Below are 19,433 nucleotides of genomic sequence, written 5' to 3'. Positions count from 1 at the left end.
TTCCAGCTGAAGATGTTTTCCATCTGCGCTATCAGTCTGGAAGCAAAGAGATCTACATTGAACAACTCAGAGACTTTGTCTAACTCCTTGAAAACGTGGTCATCTAGCCTCCACTCACTGCTGTTCAGTGAATACCAGCCCGCTACCATGTTGGATACTTGCAGTGGATAATCTGCTTACAAAGAAATGTCCTGCTGGAAACAAAACTCTCACAGAGCTTTGACCAACTCTGCTAATGGCTTTGATCTTATCCACCGTAACTTGTTGATATACCTGACTGCAGTCATACTCTCTATAAAAAAAGAGGGCCAAGCATCTTATTTTGTCTTTTTCTAGACTGGATTGCAAAAGAGCCTACAGTAGCTCTAACCAGTTAATGTGCATTGAGGACTCCTACCTCAAACATCTTCTTGTAATTGAGAAGGTGGCACACATGAACCTCTTCCCGAGAGACTTCCATCTGATTCTAATGCTAGATCTGGGTGCGTAGGAAAGACACCCCAACTGTTCCAGGTGTCTTTACGGCCTAACCACCAACCCACTTCTCTTGCCTCCCGGTCCAAAGGAATCATCTGAAAGTAAGTCTGAGCTCCTTTCAAATGTCCTACCTTTAATCTCTGCAACAACCTGTGTTGGACAGGCCCTTCAAAATGTGCTTAAATGAATGAGGGAAGGAGATCCAGCAAACTTACTAGGGTGTCTAAGGGAAATCTGAGAAAGTACAAGTGTGTCCCTTAACTCCCTTCAATCTGGGCGCATTAACACTTCCTTTTCTGAGTCCACCAAGAACCACAAAAAACCTTCTTATTTATTATAACAGTAAGAATGCATCCTTCAAATCTAGGCACATCATCCAATCCCCTGGAAGAAAAATACCTTGCAAACAAATTTCCATTTCCATTTTCCATTCCTGTGTAACTTCATTGGTACGGGGAGTTTGACCTGAAATGGAGAAGCTTAAAAATGGATGTGAAATCCCTTAACTGTTTCAACACTCAAGGGTCTTTGGAAATAAGTTGCATTCCTGTACAACAAATGGCCAACCTTCACCAGGGAGAAGGGTCTAAGCTGATTCCACCTCTCCATCTTTGCGACAAGAACATCAGCCTGGAGTATCGAAATTGGTGGCAGCAGTAGGTTCTGAAGAAGCTTGACCTGCCAGCGAAGAGACCCCTGTATCCGCCAGCCATGGGGGAAACACATCCAAATACCTTCATCAGGGAGAAATGTGCCTTATCCAATGATGAAAAATCCCGCACATAGCAGCCAATATCCTTTATAAATTTCTCCCAAAGAGAGACCCATGCGTAGTCAAACCAACCTCTGACCCTGCTAATTCCCCCAATTTTGGGTCTATCATTAATAGAAGTCCTTTGCGCCTCTCACCGGACAATCTTGCCTTCATATTGCCATGAAAACAAATGGCCCTCTGGGCCCACTTAGATATTGTCTCAGGGTCTATCGATTCCCCTACATTTTATGCTTGCTGGGCTGAACAAAGAATTCCAGATAGAGTGCCCAGAGTATCCAATACCTTGTCTCTGCAAGAAGAACAAACTCTGTCTACCCCTTTTTCTTTGCTCCCTCTACTCAGAAAGGTGGTAACCTTATTCCAGAGTTAGGGCTGCTTTTTTCAAAATACTGAGCAGAAAGGTATTCTGCTCTTATTGTGGCCTCTAAATGACCATTCACAAATGGCGAAGAAGCCATTTTGCAGAATTAGGGTGCTGGAGGAACCCTGGATCGAACATTGGGTTACCCTCTGCATCCAGAATTACTGTAGTTTATTCACCTTTGCTTTTTTGTTACATTTACACCATCCTCATAGTATGCATCATCATAATAAAGGTCATCCATACATAAATCACTTGTGTCTCCAAATGGGCTTTTAACTTGACTGCCAATTGTTTTCATATTACAATTAAACCACAAGGACTTCACGTCCATTCCATCTTGCATGATTGCACCCCCACCAATTTCTTCTCATGTGTGTTATCTTGCACCATAATGTATTTGTTCTTTCTTTCCCCCCCCCCCCAGCTGACATGGTCAAGGAAATAAATATAGCAAAAAGGGGGAATTGCAGCATGGGATTTCATGCACCACAGCCTGAAATAGTCACTACAAATAACAGTAGCAGCAACTGTTGCCCACCAAATGCGATGCAGTGCGCGCAACAAAATTTGTTTTATTTATTTATATGTTTACTTACCTGTATTTGGCTGTATTCTGTAGTTTACTACCCCCCACCCTTCGCCTCTCCCACCCCATGTCACCGCCCGGCAGCACTCCCACCACCGACTGCTACTGTTTCCCACCTCAATGGTCAGCTGCACATTGACCTGTTGAAAAGTCAGTCCATAACGCACCTGATGCCCAGGCTGCTGGCGCAGGACGCCTCTTAGTTTCCATCTTGAACAATTACCAAATAAAGAGACGGGCGCTGGAAGCAGGAAGACAAGAATAGAGTTTTATTTCTCATGAGGAGAGCCTGTCATTTCGGACACTCGCATAGTGTCTTCAGGAGGTGCTCTAACAAGTTCTCTGAGGCTTCGTCTTTTATACACATGTTTATGATGCACAAACATTCCTTATTACAATAAAGACGCTTTGAAGTAGAAAAAGGCATGCTTGGAATCCCAGCTTCAGGCCTATTCCCATACCAGTCGCTCAGATGTCATCCTCCCCTCCTGAATGTAACAAGAGAGATTGTGATCTCTCAGCCGGACATTCCTACAGGACACGAGGGCAGGAGGGGATGATCAGGTCAAAGGTTGGTCAGGTGATAAGGTCGGACACTTCGGTTGGTGTACCACGGTTTTGTTATGCTGGGCAGTATTCTGTAAGCAGGGAAAAGGGGGATGTACATCCACGAGGCTTGGTCTTAGGACTTGGGACCGGGTCGAGAGGCCAAGCGCAGCCGGGGGGGGGGGGGGGGGGTTGTCAGCTGAGGGGAAGGGTGTTCTTGGGAGGAAATGGGGGTGTGTGGGTCAAGCAGGAGTGCTATTTTTAGAGCAGGGTCACGCAGAGGGAGAGGGTCTCGTGGCTGATGCATGAGCAGTGCGCGCGGGGAGGGGTGCCGGGGACAGATGGGCAGAGAGGCCATGGTGTCTAAAATGGCTGTCGTGTACGTGTGTGCATGGGTCTATGCTGGCGGGATAACACAGTCGGTGTTTAGCGATATCCGTTCTGCTTACAACAAGGGGTACAGTGAACACAAATGAACGCCGCTTATGTACATATACATTGCCATTTTCAACAGTCGCCGCTTTTTTACATAAGCTAGTTCAGTTCTAACCAGTCGATACGATTGGCGGAATGCGGTACATATGATTTTTCATTTGTTGGGTTATTCATACAAGTCTAGAGATCGGCATAATACTTAGTTGGAGTCAATCAGAAAAAATGTTCCGAAACATTATAGAATCAAGTTCAGACTTTCTCTCCGGTGACATCAACACACAGTAAAAGTACTCTGATACCTTCGGGTCTTATCAGTGCAATAAGAAACTTTTGGAAAACTAGATACGTGAGTGACCGATGAAACATTTTAGAAAGCAATACAAAAATGGTTGAGGGAGGAATTCAATTCGATACAAGCACTTAGTCAAGGGGTGGGTAGAAAGTTCAGGAAGGGGGGTTTTCGTCACAATGTCTTTTTAACAGAGTCCGTCTTCTTTTGTTGGCGCTGTTGAGCACCGGCGGTGGAGCTATAGGTCCAGCTCGTATTCATCCTTACGCGTTGCAGGGTGCGATCAGTCCTCTGCTGTTAGATCACAGTCCTGTTTCCTAACTGATCTTCTTAGGGGTGCCTCATGCTGGGCACCTGCGAGTCTTTCTTCTTTTGTGGCAAAAACCTTATTCTATAGTCAAAAGTTATGCTAAAAGGGTGATGTTGTTGAATAATCAAGGGAAGAGAGGGCGGAGTGGGATCAGATCTTTGAGCACACCAAGGGACCACAAGGAGCAAAGGATGGCGAGCAGGCAGGCCCATCAGTCGGGCTAAGAGGGACGGGGACTTCAGGCACGAGTGGGTCAGCAAATCGAGGGCTTCAAGGCGGCCCTTTATTCCTTCATCTGCCGAGTTTGAGAGTGGTGCCTCGTCCCGCGTCTCGTTGCTCTGTGGCTCCACCTTTGGCTGAGGTCACACGTGCTCCATGATCTGTGGCCAGGCTGTGCGTCACGTCCAGCTCCTCTCCTCCGGTGATTGTATCTTTGAATGGGTACAAAACAAGTTTTAGAAAAACTGGCAGGAGAAGACATTTATACATCTCAATTCCGTCCCCAATCCTATGTGGGTGGGTGATAAGTTCAACGGTCACAGTCAGAAGTCATCACTTATGGAGTATGTAGGAGGGCATTACCATTGAATTCATAAACCTGTTTGGCGTTCATTCGTGACGTATGTGGAGAGAAATTGGACCTTTATACACAGTGTATTATATCAAACTCAAAATCGAGTCCTTATGTAGAGACTCGCCCTTTTTCTTTTTAACCCAAGTATCGACAATCTTACATTTCCCTTCGGGGTCGGCTAACTCTTGCAAGCAGGAGCGTTATCGTCAGGAAGAAGGAGGAGGGGGGGCAGATGTTAGACATGCCTTTCTTGGGGAATGACCGTTAATCAAGGTCATCAATTATGCTTCGAGGGTAGCTGACATGAAGCTGGGGTTAATCGGGGGAAGCGGGGACGCTTTGGACAGGGAGCTGGGGTCAATCGGGAGAATTCGGGGGGGCACTTTGGACATCCGCACTTAAGTGCAGAGGGGCGAGGTAATCTGTGCATTGGGAATTGTATTTCTAGCGAACTGAAAAACAGAAGGCAATTGACGTTATAGTCCCCCTATAAAAAGCCAGATTAGGGGACATCAGTCGTCCTACCTGTCCTTTCCTTCATTACCAACTCGGGTTCTATTGTTTTGCAGAAAGGAGAGGTAGTAATATGGCAAGTCACAATCGCTTTAGTTCCTGTTAATTTTGCCGAACACCTTTGTGTTCGAGGAGACCCAATTACGTTGGTGCCGGGGGGGCACAACGCTACCATACAAGGGAGGAGGGACCGGGGGGGGGGGAGGTGTACAATAATGGGTCATTCAGTGCTTGCAACAACACAGAACAACAGGGGTTAAGTAATACGGAAACACAGGCAGAGGGATGACGTAGATCCATACATTACGTACACACATATTCAGGTGAGGGAGACAGTACATGTATTATATACAAAAATCCAAGACAAGACATATAACCGTTATTGGCCATAATGATCTCTTCCTGTATGCTGCGCATCCTTAGCATCCTAAGCTCTTTTTACCCTTTTCTTCCCTTTTATTGTCGGCTGCCTTTACTGGTCTTTATGGTTTTACACACTTATGCCTTTGGCAACCGGTCAAGAACTAACCTGGTCGGGCTAATGTGTTTCCAGGCTGAGGCAACAGTGGGTGTCAGTTTGGGAGAACAATAGGGCAGCTCTGATTTTCCTGTGAGGGTGTGGAAAGGATGTAGTAATTTCTAAACACTGACAACATTCCTAGTCCTCCAAACGGAGGGTACTAGAGTAAACCTCACCTCAGAATATTCTTTTAAACTTTCCCTATTTAGTTAAGTGTAGAATGCTTAATCATAAGTGCACGTCATTTTTGGTTGTATTATTCGGGGTGCCAAGCGAAGTCACATTTTGTATATTTTTATTTTTTTTTCGTTTCAGGCTGTCCTTTCAAGCGCTAAGTTCAGGGTATTGTTCGCTCATCGTGTGTAGGTACCATAATCGAACGCCTTTTTCCCATCTCTTCGTCCGCTAGATCACCATTTTCTTTTTCGTATTTTAATCGACGTTTCAATGTGACCTGCAGAAAGAGGGAAAAGAAGGGAGCGGGGGCAGCATTTAAAAAACACATCAGCGCGCATAAACCCGAAAAGGCTTTTACTTACTACATACTCGGCCTATCTCCACGGAACGCAGTCCTTGCCAACTCGGCATTTAAGCCCAGATGGACCTTTTAGTGTAGGAGAGATGATTATCGGAAGCCGATGGATAGCATAGGTCACCCAAGTGTGGTATTACGGATCGTATGTAGGGAGGCCAGGTGGCACTCCTTCGGGGCGACTTAGGGGTATTTTTAGCACAATTTTCCTGATACAGGTAGCATATTAAGTATAGGCTGAATTCCAGGGTCTTTTAGCGGTTGCTTTAGGCTGTACAAAAATGTGCAAAGTACATACAACAAAAACCTGGACCACTCATATTTGCAATATTTCTGCGTACTATACTTTTATAACCCTTAACTAATCGAGCTGAGCCATTTCACCTGTAATTCAGTTATATCGGAAACAGTGGTCATTTATTCGAAACTTACCAATTTACAGGTGACAACTATGTACGTTTTTTCTCCAAAAATCTTTAATAAAAAATGTCGGTGCATAAATACGGGCCTACAACCCCGTGGGCCGGCCAGAACTGTACAGGTGGGGATACTTATTAGTGGAAAACCTAATGGAGTCGGCGGTCGTTGATTTCATTAAAAAAAAGTGCGACAAGTGCAAAAAAATCATATCGAAACTTCAGTGTGAGCAAGTATCATAAGTGTTGAAATTTGAACTTTCAATAATCATGATGCGCCAAACTTAACAACAATTCATTGTCCGAAGGTTCAATCAGCACCCATCTCACTTCAATTCATTGTCCAAACACATAATCAGTACCCATCCCATATCAATTCATTGTGTTTAAAAACTGTATACATATTTCATGACATCAAGGCTGAGCAATCGGGGTACAACAAAGAGTTGAAAGTTTCATTTGTACCAGCGCCATTTTGGGTGCAGCCAGTCAGATCCAGGCATAGTCAAAACCTCTACCAACTCGTGGTTGGCCCAGAGCCTCTTTCGGCAGTCCAAAAAGGTTCCGTTAAAGGGCAACAGAAAGGATCGGCAGTATGAACCATCAGTCAAAAGGGGGAGGGAGGCAACAATTGTTTCCTACCGGGTCATACTGGGTTTTCACCGGAACTGATCCGAACTGTAGTCTGCAGGATTTTAGTCATTCAAATTGAGGCTGGCGTCAGCATGGGAGCGCCGACGTCCTGCGGCTATATTTTCATCGTTCCGCGGGCAATCATGGCAGTCATTCCCCATCGGGGGTATCTGCGGGAGTCGGGGACCCCCGCGGCTCCTATAGAATCTTCAAGGTCGAGGAGAACTTTTATGATGGTGGGACTCGTTTCTTAATCAACAAGCAACCAGGCCATTCCTTCATGCTGGGCCCGCTCTTGCAGGGTCGACCGCCATTTTGAGAGTTCGGCAGCTACCGGCAATCGCGGGGTCAAATGAGCAGACGGGCTTCAACCTGTCGGGCGAGGCGTCGCAGCACCGCCACAGTGGACGAGACCCTGCTGGGTGAGTGGAGCGTCGCTGCACCGTAAGAGTGGACGAACCCTTTGCCGGGTGCGAGGAGCGTTGGGGGTGGAGCTGGGGAGCCTTCACCTGGGGAGGTGGGAGAGGCTCGTTCGCGCCGCCTCTCCTTCCCGGTGCACCCCACGGCGTCTCGCTTGACATTTGTTATGGCCGGACCAGGCGATGAGGACGAGGGGGGGGTCGGAGGCATGTGCAAGACATCCCCCCCTCAGTGTTGTCGCAGCCATTATTGAAGAAGTGGGGACGCCTGGCACGTTTCGGGCCGGGCCTACAGCCGATGGCGGCCGGACGCTTCTTCACCCCGGCCCCAGGAACGGGGCCCTTGGTTCATCAGGGGGACAGGTCTTGGCGCGTGGTGCCGCCTTCGGGCTATTCGCGTAGTGGTCCCTCCACCCCAGGCCGCCCCTGACGGTTTTTGTAGACTTTAAAACGCCCAAAAACTACTAGAAAGTAGCCCAAAGTAGCCCAACATTGCTACTTTGGGGAAGGACTGGAACGGCGTCAGGCAGACGGCGAAATGCATTGTGGGTTTCGTTTGTTGTTGCAGCCGTTTGTCATGTAAATAGTTGCTTTGAATGTTTTTTTTGTTTAAAAAAATAAAACGTGTTCACCTGTTACTTCGCTATAGTGTTGTATATTTTCTATTATTCGCCTAAGGTTTGTCGTTAATTGGGCGGGGTGGGTGGTGGAGCCAAGCTGTCTCGAAGTCATAGCGTTGAGTTCGGCTTTCCTCACCAGTTTCATATTTCCTGAGGGGTTGTTCCCTATGTTTCTATTTCAGCGAGGTTGAAAAAGAGATCTCGTCAGCGGCCTACTGATTTCACTCGATTCCTTTTCTTTTCCCTAACGATTTTTATATATACATATTTTTTTATTTTTATTTTTTCTCTTATTTGCTAGCACGATACAGCGGCTAATCCGCATTTTTTTTATATTTGTCCTTTTGTATTAGGGGTGCCCTCCTGGCCGAGCCAGATGACCTACCTCTAATAAATGGTCCGGGTGGAACTGGTTTACCAATCAGTGGGGAGTAGATAGGCATGACAGATTACAACGGGGGACAAAGGTCCGCATTACCTACCCTTCATTACTTGCAAAGACTAGACAGAACATTTCTATTCCACGTTATTTGCAAACAGAGAATGCCTCAAAAGAACTATTCCTTGAACAATAAATGTCCAGACAATCAATCAATCAGTGGGGAGAAAAACAGGCATGACGGATTACAACGGGGACAAAAGTCTGCATTACCTATCCTTCACTATCTGCAAAGGGGGTGGCAGAATATTTCTATTCCTCCCTGTTTGTAGACAGGGAATATCTCAAAGAGCAATAATCGATAAAAATCGATAACAAACAATCAATGGGGAGAAAGATAGGCATGACGGATTACAACGGGGACAAAAGTCTGCATTACCTACCCTTCACTATCTGCAAAGGGAGACAGAATATTCCTATTCTTCCCCGTTTGTAGACAGCGAATGTCTCAAAGAGCAACAGAGCAATCAATCAATCAGTGGGGAGAAAAATAGGCATGACGGATTACAACGGGGGACAAAAGTCCGCATTACCTATCCTTCACTATTTGCAAAGAGAGAGGAACATTCCTATTCGTCGCTGTTTGCAAACAGAGAATGTCTCAAAGAGAACCAATACTTCAAGTAGCAACCGAGGCTAAATGAACCAATCAATGAACAATACCAGTATTTTAAATACTGATTCCAAAACAATCAATCAATCAATCAATCAGATGGATAATGCCATCCTACCAATCGGACGTAAAGACGTCCTACTTAACCTTACCCGGACCGGACCATGTGGGCAATTCTTCGCCTTCCTTTTTCCAGCGCCCCATCGTTCTCTTTCTCCATGTTTTTACCGCAGCATTCCTGTGGGATTCCAGTCAGGACAGTAGGTCACTTGAGAGAGGTCCATTCAGAATTGGTGAAGTTCATTCAATCGGCAGCCGGACGAGGGCCCTCTCAAGGCAGGTATACTCCAATCGTTTAGATGTTCACCCCATCGTCTGGACCTCTCTTACCGGACCTTATGTCGCTGATGGACCCCGCTTTGGGGCGCCAATTGTTGAAAAGTCAGTCCATAACGCACCTGATGCCCAGGCTGCTGGCGCAGGACGCCTCTTAGTTTCCATCTTGAACAATTACCAAATAAAGAGACGGGCGCTGGAAGCAGGAAGACAAGAATAGAGTTTTATTTCTCATGAGGAGAGCCTGTCATTTCGGACACTCGCATAGTGTCTTCAGGAGGTGCTCTAACAAGTTCTCTGAGGCTTCGTCTTTTATACACATGTTTATGATGCACAAACATTCCTTATTACAATAAAGACGCTTTGAAGTAGAAAAAGGCATGCTTGGAATCCCAGCTTCAGGCCTATTCCCATACCAGTCGCTCAGATGTCATCCTCCCCTCCTGAATGTAACAAGAGAGATTGTGATCTCTCAGCCGGACATTCCTACAGGACACGAGGGCAGGAGGGGATGATCAGGTCAAAGGTTGGTCAGGTGATAAGGTCGGACACTTCGGTTGGTGTATCACGGTTTTGTTATGCTGGGCAGGGAAAAGGGGGATGTACATCCACGAGGCTTGGTCTTAGGACTTGGGACCGGGTCGAGAGGCCAAGCGCAGCCGGGGGGGGGGGGTTGTCAGCTGAGGGGAAGGGTGTTCTTGGGAGGAAATGGGGGGTGTGGGTCAAGCAGGAGTGCTATTTCTAGAGCAGGGTCACGCAGAGGGAGAGGGTCTCGTGGCTGATGCATGAGCAGTGCGCGCGGGGAGGGGTGCCGGGGACAGATGGGCAGAGAGGCCATGGTGTCTAAAATGGCTGTCGTGTACGTGTGTGCATGGGTCTATGCTGGCGGGATAACACAGTCAGTGTTTAGCGATATCCGTTCTGCTTACAACAAGGGGTACAGTGAACACAAATGAACGCCGCTTATGTACATATACATTGCCATTTTCAACAGACCATACATTAACACACATATTTACACAGAACTGGAGGCAAAAGTCAAGGTTGACAAAAACCACATTCAATAAAATGGGAAGTTGTGAGTCCTGGATGTTGATGCCGAATTTTTCTTTATTGTATATTCTCAAAAAAGTGCAGCCAATGTGTTTCACCTTACAAAAGGCTTCATCAGGACTGCAAATACAAATGTGTCAAATATTTAAAAGTATAAACTTGACACATAAACTACTGCTATTTTATAAAAACATGCTAACTAAACAAGAATTTCAAATGTAATGTCCCGCATAAACAAACCAGAGATGTGAGTGATTTACACCAAACGGTCAGAAGAGTCAGAAAGCTTCAGAACTAATTCTATCTCATCACAATGTCATGATTCCTCTTTAAGGAAATAAGCTGTTCGAGCCAATGTATCTGTAACCTCAGATACGTGAAAACTCCAGAAGGGAAGAAAACCACAAGTGCAGAAAAGAGAGAGAAAATGTGAAAAAGTAATTTAATATACACACACGTGTGAACACAGATCATAAAATTTAAAATAGAGAACTATTCTTTAGAGAGCAATCAGTGATCTGGACCTAGATTGGTCCCCATGTTAATGTTCATGCACCACGTAAAAAGAAAAAGATCAAAGGATCGACTATATAATAGGGTCTTTTACCTCAGTATTTAATCCACTATGGACATGAGACACCTTAAAGTAACCAAGGTCGTAATTGTAGCCTAAAGGTTCTGGGTTATTATTCTTCCCAGTGTCTATCTGAAAAATGGGTTAAATCAATATATATCGCAATGGCGGTTGCCAGGTAGCTGCTGCTTCAATGATGGCAATCATGTCACGTACCAATAAAGTGTGAGTGGGTCTGGAAAATGAAGCAGGTTAGAAATAGTGAACGGTTGTTTGTAATATGAAATGGGGGATTAGGAAATTTGAAAAAATATGGGAATCATATTTCGACTAAATACTAAAGAGTGTAACATTTTAATGTACTGTTAAAATGATGACGTGCTATCAGAAACTTCATATGTTGTTATATGTTATATTTGTATACTTTACTGCACTTTTTAATGCACTACAGACAATTTAGTCACTCTTAAAAAGAATGTTGGTACTGTATTTGGTCTTTTATGATGAAATACTATCATTTCAGCAGTAAGAGCTTCTGGTAGTATTTCATCATAAAAGACCAAATAAAGTACCAACTTTCTTTTTAGGAATGACTAAAGTGTCTGTAGTGCATTAAAGTGCAATAAAATATACAAATATATCAACATATGAATCTTCTGATGGTGTTTCATCATATTATCCGTCCATCCATAGTAACTTTGGACTAAAAATCATAAGAGACCAGATACAGTACCAATTCTTATTTTAAGAGTAATTAAAGTGTCTATAATGCATTAAAGTGCAAATTGGAATAGAGAATACAGATATTTCAGCAGAAAGAGATTCTATCTGTATACTGAGATATTGTTTAACACAATGTGTTAGTATTTGATAATGAGGTTTTCCTGCAGAAGTAAGGCACGGCCATGGGCACCTCCTTCATTCACACCTACTGTAATTTATTCATGGGGTGGTGGGAGAAGGAGGTGGCCTGGCCAGAAGAAAATGACAGATAAATGAACCATGTGAAATTATGGATCAGATTTATTGACAATCTCTTCTTAATACGGCATGGCGAGGAAGAGATTTTAAAGATGTTTTTGGATGAGTTAAATAAGGATGATCCCAATATCCAATTAACATGTATTTGGAATAAAATGAATCCTAGATGTGGCCCTGTATATAGAGAACAATGCTCTGCACAATAAAATATAAAAAAAGGCAACTGCACCTAATTCTCTATTACATGGAAATAATGGGCCTCCTAAGATTCTAAAATTAAGTATTCCATATAGTCAGCTTCTGCAAGCAACAAGAATCTGCTCATCAGATGATGATTTTAGGATGAGTCAGAACTAGTGAAGTCTAGATTCCTTATGAAGGGATACCCAAAAAGCATGCTGCTTAATGCTTATGATGGAGGAAAACCCAGGAAAAGCAAATATTTACTGTTTCAATCAGATAGGACCAAGGAGTACAATGGTATTTTCAGGTTCTTTATAGATTACACTATGAATTAATAAATGATGTGAGGACTGTGGTCAATGAATTGGAATATTGTAATGTGCAATGTCCATGTTAAAGAATATGTTTTATCTCACTTGCATAGAATCTACAGAACAGTAGATTTGGGAGACTTTCTAACATCAAGATTCCTATATCCAAGAAAATAACAAACCACATGGTTAAATGAAAAAAATGTGAGGTTCTAGAAATGTGGGACCTGTAAGGCATGTAAAAGTGGACAGGATATGAAGCACTATACCACAATCGAAGCGAAAAAGATATTGCTAAAAGAAAAAATTACCTGTAACTCAGGGTTTGTGGTTTATGTCCTGGAATGTAATTGCAGAAACAATATGTGGGAAGTAAAACTAAAAATATGAAAACACGTATTCTACAACATTTGAGAGCAATAAAGAAATGGGACAACAGTTATCCCGTAGCCTAAAATGTTTGTGGCAAACATCAAGGACACCCTAGCTGTCTGAGATATTATGGTATTAAACATGTGACAGTAGACCCAAGAGGAGGGGATCAGGAATCCCAAATAAGAAAACAAGAGTCCTCCCTTATACTATTGTTGGAGACTGAACACTAATGGGGACACGACTTGGCTGTATGACTGCATGTACAACTATGGATTTAATACCTGAATAGTGGAACTGATATCTATTCCCCAAGCAATAAATTGATATAAATGAGATAAATGCGTACTCTTACTATGGAATACATTACAATGTACACTTATCAGAAGCTTGATTTCATGATGTTGCATTATGAACCGTCGGCATATTTTGATATAACAGAAAACAATGTTGCACGATCATATGATGGTTATTCAGTACAGAGATGTGGGTAATAGGGATGGTTGGAGCCTCAAACACTGGTAAACATCACACTGCTAATAAAGACTGCATGGCCTCCCCTGGAATTCGACCCCAATGCTCTAGTGTCTATTTACTCATGATAATTGATTGTTGATTGTTTCTCTTACTTTCTGCAATTTTTAAGGACTCTTTTTTTTAACACTATATGAACTTGATTGAATTGTCACTTTAAGTTTTTTACGAACTATGGATCACAATAAGATTTATTGCCACCAATCCAAGCAGGCACCTTAGCATAGCAAGTACCCCTTATAGCATGACAACAAATCATTGATTGATCAATTGTGGTTGAATTTATATTGAGATAACACATCAATTTTCAGTGGCAATTTGAGATGGGTCCTGTTGTAGTCCCCCACCAAAGATGCTCTATAAACAGATGAGGGATGATGATAGTGTGGTATAAATCTCAGATAGGATCACATTTTAGATCTGGTGCTGTATTACATATACAGCACACTTTCTCTCTATGCACTGCGGAACACCTTTAAATAGGTGCACCTTGCTCAAACAGGGAGAGCGCACTGTATTATAATGAATGTGCTGCCCCAGGGCAGCAGCAAACTTATGCTGCCTTGGGGGCAGAGCGTTCAAGTGAAATACGGCTGCTTCAAAGCTGCTCTGTGTTTCACTGTGTAGGCGACACATGCTTGCACTTTCAAGAAGAGAGGGAGATCAGTAAATGACTGCATCCACCTGCAAACCTGCAAGGGGATGTCAAGGGGGTGTGCCTTGAGGAGACACACTAAAAGTGTGCCACCTTTGTGGCACACTTTCAGTGCACCTCTTAAAAGCATGTTTGCCTCTGTCTATATTAGGGCACAGAGGCAAAGTGATTTCTTCATTTGCATGGGAACAACGCCCCCATGTAAATGAGGGAACGCCCTCTAATGATAGCGCTGGCACTATATGTGTGCTAGCATTATCTGTATTACAGAGTGACCCGCACAAGTGTCTGTAATACCAAAGTGCCCCGAGTGCGCCAAAAGTGGGCGCACATGTCTGTAGCAATCCCGGAGCACCCTGTGTAATATGTCCCCTGGAGGTATAGATTTGACTCCATCAATCTGGATGGGATCAGATACAATCTTGAGGGAATATGCATCTTAATTCATTCAATGGTAAATGGCGTTCAGGTACTTGTAAGGAATGTCCATTTTGCCCGTCCCAGTCAGAATCGATGGCTCACATCCTACTTGTTTGTCCGGTTTATATAAAATTGAGGCGCACATGGTTGAAGCCCATCTGTATGATGATGGGGATCACTACTGGCACTGAAGCATTAAGGATATTAAAAACAGATAGTAGGGAATCAACTTTAATTCGGTTGATACATTTTTACATGGAATGTGGATGACCCGTGCCCATAGGCTGAGTAAGTTACAATTGTCAGTACATATACTAGGCCTCTAAAAAGAAATTATATTCCTTAATCTGGTTTTAAAGCAAATTCTGGTTTTTTATAGTATCATGGCCTGGGATTTTGGTACTTTTATTGTGTTTTAGACTAATTTATTGTATTTTATGATGGAGTATTAATTAACTTTTTATAAATAAGGTATTTTTCTATTATAATGAGAATGGAATGCTATGTTATTATTGTTTTAAATGTAAATGTCTTTCATGATCATGTATCGAAATAATAAAGACTTTTTTAAATTTGAATTTGCATCTGCAATTTTATTGAACTAATCCTTGACTATAAATATAAAAATTATACATTTTACAATTGATATGTAAGGTAAATTAGCATTTTATTTAATTTCTAGTCAAGACTGCAGGAAATAGTTTGGAAGTACATTGTGATTCCACAATTACTGTGTGGGCCACACATTAAATTAAGGGGAGGATCCACGGTCACTTTATGGGATTACAAATTGTTATCTACCTTATGCACTGACACTTTATAAAATATACCAACATATAAGTTGACGCGTTAAACAGAGAGTTTATGAGAATTAAGTAATCTTGAATGGAATTAATCATGAACCTTTAAGAACTGCTGTCATTTATCTTGGTGCAGTGCCAAGTTGAAGGAAATTTGCACAGTCACTTTAGTTCTCTGTTGTCCCCTGAACTTCATTCCACCCACTGCATACCATCAGTGCTTACATCCTTGCCTCTCTCTGTGAAGGCTTGTTCAAGTCAATGGCTACTGTGGCGTCTCTTCCCAGGACTGGCTCTAATTTGGGAATACCCACCAGGACTAATCAATGTATCTCCAGATGTGGGCTCTGGCACTAGACACAAACCCCCTGCAGAGGCCTGCCACACTGCACACTATGCAAACAAACTAGACAAGTACCCGGATGAAGGAAGGACAGCTTTACATTCAGAACTGAAGACAGTAATCCCGATGCGGGGCTCAGAATTAGAAACTGTTTTCCAGGGTTGGCCTCCAGAGCTGGACACAGTGTTCCAGATGAGGCCTCCAAACTAAAGACAGTCAGTGCTCCGGATGTGCTATCCAGAGCTGTCCCCATTCTCCTGAAGGATTACACGAAGCAAAGAGAAGCCGGCCCTGGCTCAAGGCGGAGAACAGAATCTATGTTCAATGCCTTAATATCCTTCACTGTAGACCCTCGGTAATAGCGCCACTGAACGTTCTGTTCCCTGCCGCCACCAGGAGCTGGTTTGTTTGTGCCCACCTCCCTTTTATTTACCACACGGGGTGTAAGAGGGCCATAAGCCGGGGCACCTAGGGGTTGAAGATTATTTCTTGGCGTAAACTCTTTCTGTCAACCTACCTGGTTTTTGCCCACCCCCTTCTATCTCTTCTATCTACCACACCGCATGTTATAAGAGGGCCATAAACTGGGGCACCTAAGGGTGAAGGTTATTGGCGTAAAGTCTTGCTGTCACCAGACCTGGTTTGTGCCCACCCCTTTCTATCTACCACACCGCATGGTAATGGATGGTCATAAGCCAGGGCGCCTAGTGGCTAAGGTTATTCCTTGATGTAAAGTTCTACTGCGAACACACCCCGTTTGTTGCCCCCACTCCCTTCTGTTTGCTTCCCAGGACGGGTAGGAGGAGGGTAACATGAGCGTAAGCTGGTGGACGTATGGGTAAGATGTTATTCCTTGACGTAAAGTTCTACTGCGAACAGACCCCGTTTGTTGCTCCCACTTCCCTTCAATCTAACACCCAAAGTGGGTACGAGGACCCTCAGTTGAGCACCTAGAAGTGGACATCATGTCCGGCTGTCTATACATCTGGTTTGTCATGGCCATCCCCCATGTATTTGCAACCCGTGGACAAAGCGGACCGTTAACCAAACTTGGGGTGGAACGTAACCCCAGCAGAGACGAGGGTAGAGCTCTCGTCCAACAAGTTGAATTTAAATTGCATTTATATATCGCATACTACCCCTGGCAAGGTATTGGGGTGCTTCATGGCAAGTAGCACGCTACTGGCAACCCAAAGTTAGTGGTCAATCAATTGGTTATTAGGATTATTCTTGTGTTCATGTCTGGCACATTCATCCCTAACGTGTAATTATTAGAGGGGGCTATGTGAGAAGCAAATGATGGGTGGAATTAATGGATATTGTTCGTTTGCAGAGATATTGTTTCAAAGAAAGAGAGATTAAGACGTGATTTAGAGTATTCTATATACAAAGAGGCGTGCAGAAGGTAGAAGGGAAGGAGAGGGCTTTTCATAAATAATGAAGGGAAACTTTGAAGGTATAAGTCAAAGTGAACTTTCTATGCAGAATTTTAGGAATATAGCAGGTGGAGATTTTTTGCGACATCATTCAAAATTGGGATGTAAACCTGTAGAAAGAATCAAGTTAAAAATTGTACTCTAAAGGAATGTGGCTTATAGCCGTTGTTGGAAAGGCGACCCCAGGGGAGACAGAAGATGTCTGACTGCCCGCCCCGAGACTCACCTCTCTCTATGGAATAGGCCGAGCGCCGTAGGGAGGCCTCCTTGGCGAGGCTCCTCTCCTACAATCGTACCAGCTGAGCAATCACACTACTACAGACGGACACCACACGACGGAGTATTCACAAGTATCTTTATATAAGAAATGAAGGCACGTTTTTAGCAGGTTAGCAGGTAGGGATCGGGGGATCCATAAAGTCGTGGTTTCGGGAATAATAGGGTAGCGGGACAGTCTTGGCACCAACTAGTGCGTGGATAGTTCAAGGGGTCAGGCCGCGACAGCGTCGGCAGGGCCTCGAAGGTGGTTCAGCTTGGTCAGGCCGCGACAGCGTCAGCAGGGCCTCGAAGATGGTTCAGCTCGGTCAGGCCGCGACAGCGTCAGCAGGGCCTCAAAGATGGTTCAGCTCGGTCAGGCCGCGACAGCGTCAGCAGGGCCTCGAAGGTGGTTCAGCTTGGTCAGGCCGCGACAGCGTCAGCAGGGCCTCGAAGGTGGTTCAGCTCGGTCAGGCCGCGACAGCGTCAGCAGGGCCTCGAAGGTGGTTCAGCTTGGTCAGGCCGCAACAGCGTCAGCAGGGCCTCGAAGATGGTTCAGCTTGGTCAGGCCGCGACAGCGTCAGCAGGGCCTCGAAGATGGTTCAGCTCGGTCAGGCCGCGACAGCGTCAGCAGGGCCTCGAAGGTGGTTCAGCTTGGTCAGGCCGCGACAGCGTCAGCAGGGCCTCGACTCCAAGATACAACTGGAGTCCTAATCCAGGGCTGGCCCAGATATAGGACTGGAGTCCTTTGATGTCCGGACCCTGGGGGTCCGAGGGGCCGGGATGAAGGTGTCCAGACACCCAGCATGGGGGTGGAGCCAGGGCCCAGGGAGGCTGGAGGGCGATCGACACCAGGCGTCCGGGGATGGCTGGAGGCCCATCGAAACTCCCCTCCTCCGGGATCCGCCAAGTGGCCACTCTACCACCTGGGAGGATCTTGGTGCCTCGATGTCGGGGCTTCGCTGGGGCCGGGGCCAGGGATGGCTGCGGCCACGTGCTCGGGACGTGATGGGCCCAAGATGGAGTCGGGCCGTAAATGGTGGCCTGGCATGATCGCCAGACCGGCAGTGTTGGCGAGCAGGGTCCGCTGGAGTCCCAGGGGGGGAGAGCCGTGGGTTGCCAGGGGGGCTGCTCTCGTCGATGGTTCGTGTTCAGGGGGGTCGACGGCGGGTCGACGGAGGCCGATGTCGTCCCTGGCCCGCCATGCGGGAGGGGTAGGACCACGCCACGAGGCCGGGTCCAACAGCCGTCTTTCTCAAAATACTAACTTTCAAGAGGTGGCAGATACTTGCTTTGCCACAAAATGTAACGCCAGTGCTTGTTGGGCCCCCTTTATGAGCAACCGTCCCTCAGCGTGACATTTAAGCACATCTCAGTATCCATAGTTACCACTTGAACACCACTGAGAAAGCTCTTGAGCACATCACCCACTGTAGATGGGGTATACATACTTGCAAACCCGGATAGGACTCCTGCGTGCGCCTAGTACAGCAGTACTGTCAGTACTATGAAGGTTACAGTATGCTTTGCTTGCACATAAATGTATGTTATGTAAACACCCGTCTACCTAATATACAACAAAGCAGCTGTAAACACATTGCAGCAGCCATCATTAGTAAATGCAGTGCATGTTTTCTGACCCATTCATTCACTGGCTCGGAAGGTGCTCTGCCCTGCACCCCCTAAAGTGCACCAGGACCCCCAAAACTCACACCAGGTCCACAAAGGGATGTGTCTGAGATCACCACGACCCTCCAGCATCCACCATGTGTCCTAGCTCAAACCAGCCTTCAAAACCATGATTTTTCCCTTGACCTTGTCTCTTGGACTTCGGTCCTTTGAGTGTCGGCTGAACTGTAGCTCAGCATCTCCAGGGGCGTAGCTCCAGGGGCTATTTGGGGGTTACACCCCTAACGCATTTTGTGATTAATAGTTGGGTACAGGTGCTTTCAGTCGGATATGGTTGAGGTGTCCATCGGATTTCACCCGAAAAATGTTTTTGGGGTTCCTGAATAGCGTGCGTCAATAACCGCTATACAAATACAAACCTTTGTCCTCCTCTATCCTTCTGCTATCATTCCAAATCCAAATAACTGACTAACCTATCCACCACTTAAAA

General features: G+C 45.1%; 1 long non-coding RNA gene across 1 annotated transcript in view; it reads left to right on the top strand.

Annotated features, from left to right (window-relative positions):
• Positions 1-13,807, top strand: part of LOC144767528 (uncharacterized) — a 39,370-nt gene extending 25,563 nt beyond the window's left edge. The window contains exon 3 of the long non-coding RNA XR_013598242.1: positions 12,613-13,807. This is a non-coding gene — a long non-coding RNA (uncharacterized LOC144767528). The remainder of the gene's footprint in view (positions 1-12,612) is intronic.
• Positions 13,808-19,433: the final 5,626 nt, after the last annotated feature.

Source organism: Lissotriton helveticus, chromosome 7 (genome assembly GCF_964261635.1).
Source record: "Lissotriton helveticus chromosome 7, aLisHel1.1, whole genome shotgun sequence".
NCBI lineage: Eukaryota > Metazoa > Chordata > Amphibia > Caudata > Salamandridae > Lissotriton > Lissotriton helveticus.
Note: the sequence above shows the minus strand (reverse complement) of the source record. Positions and strands in the feature narration are given on the sequence as shown.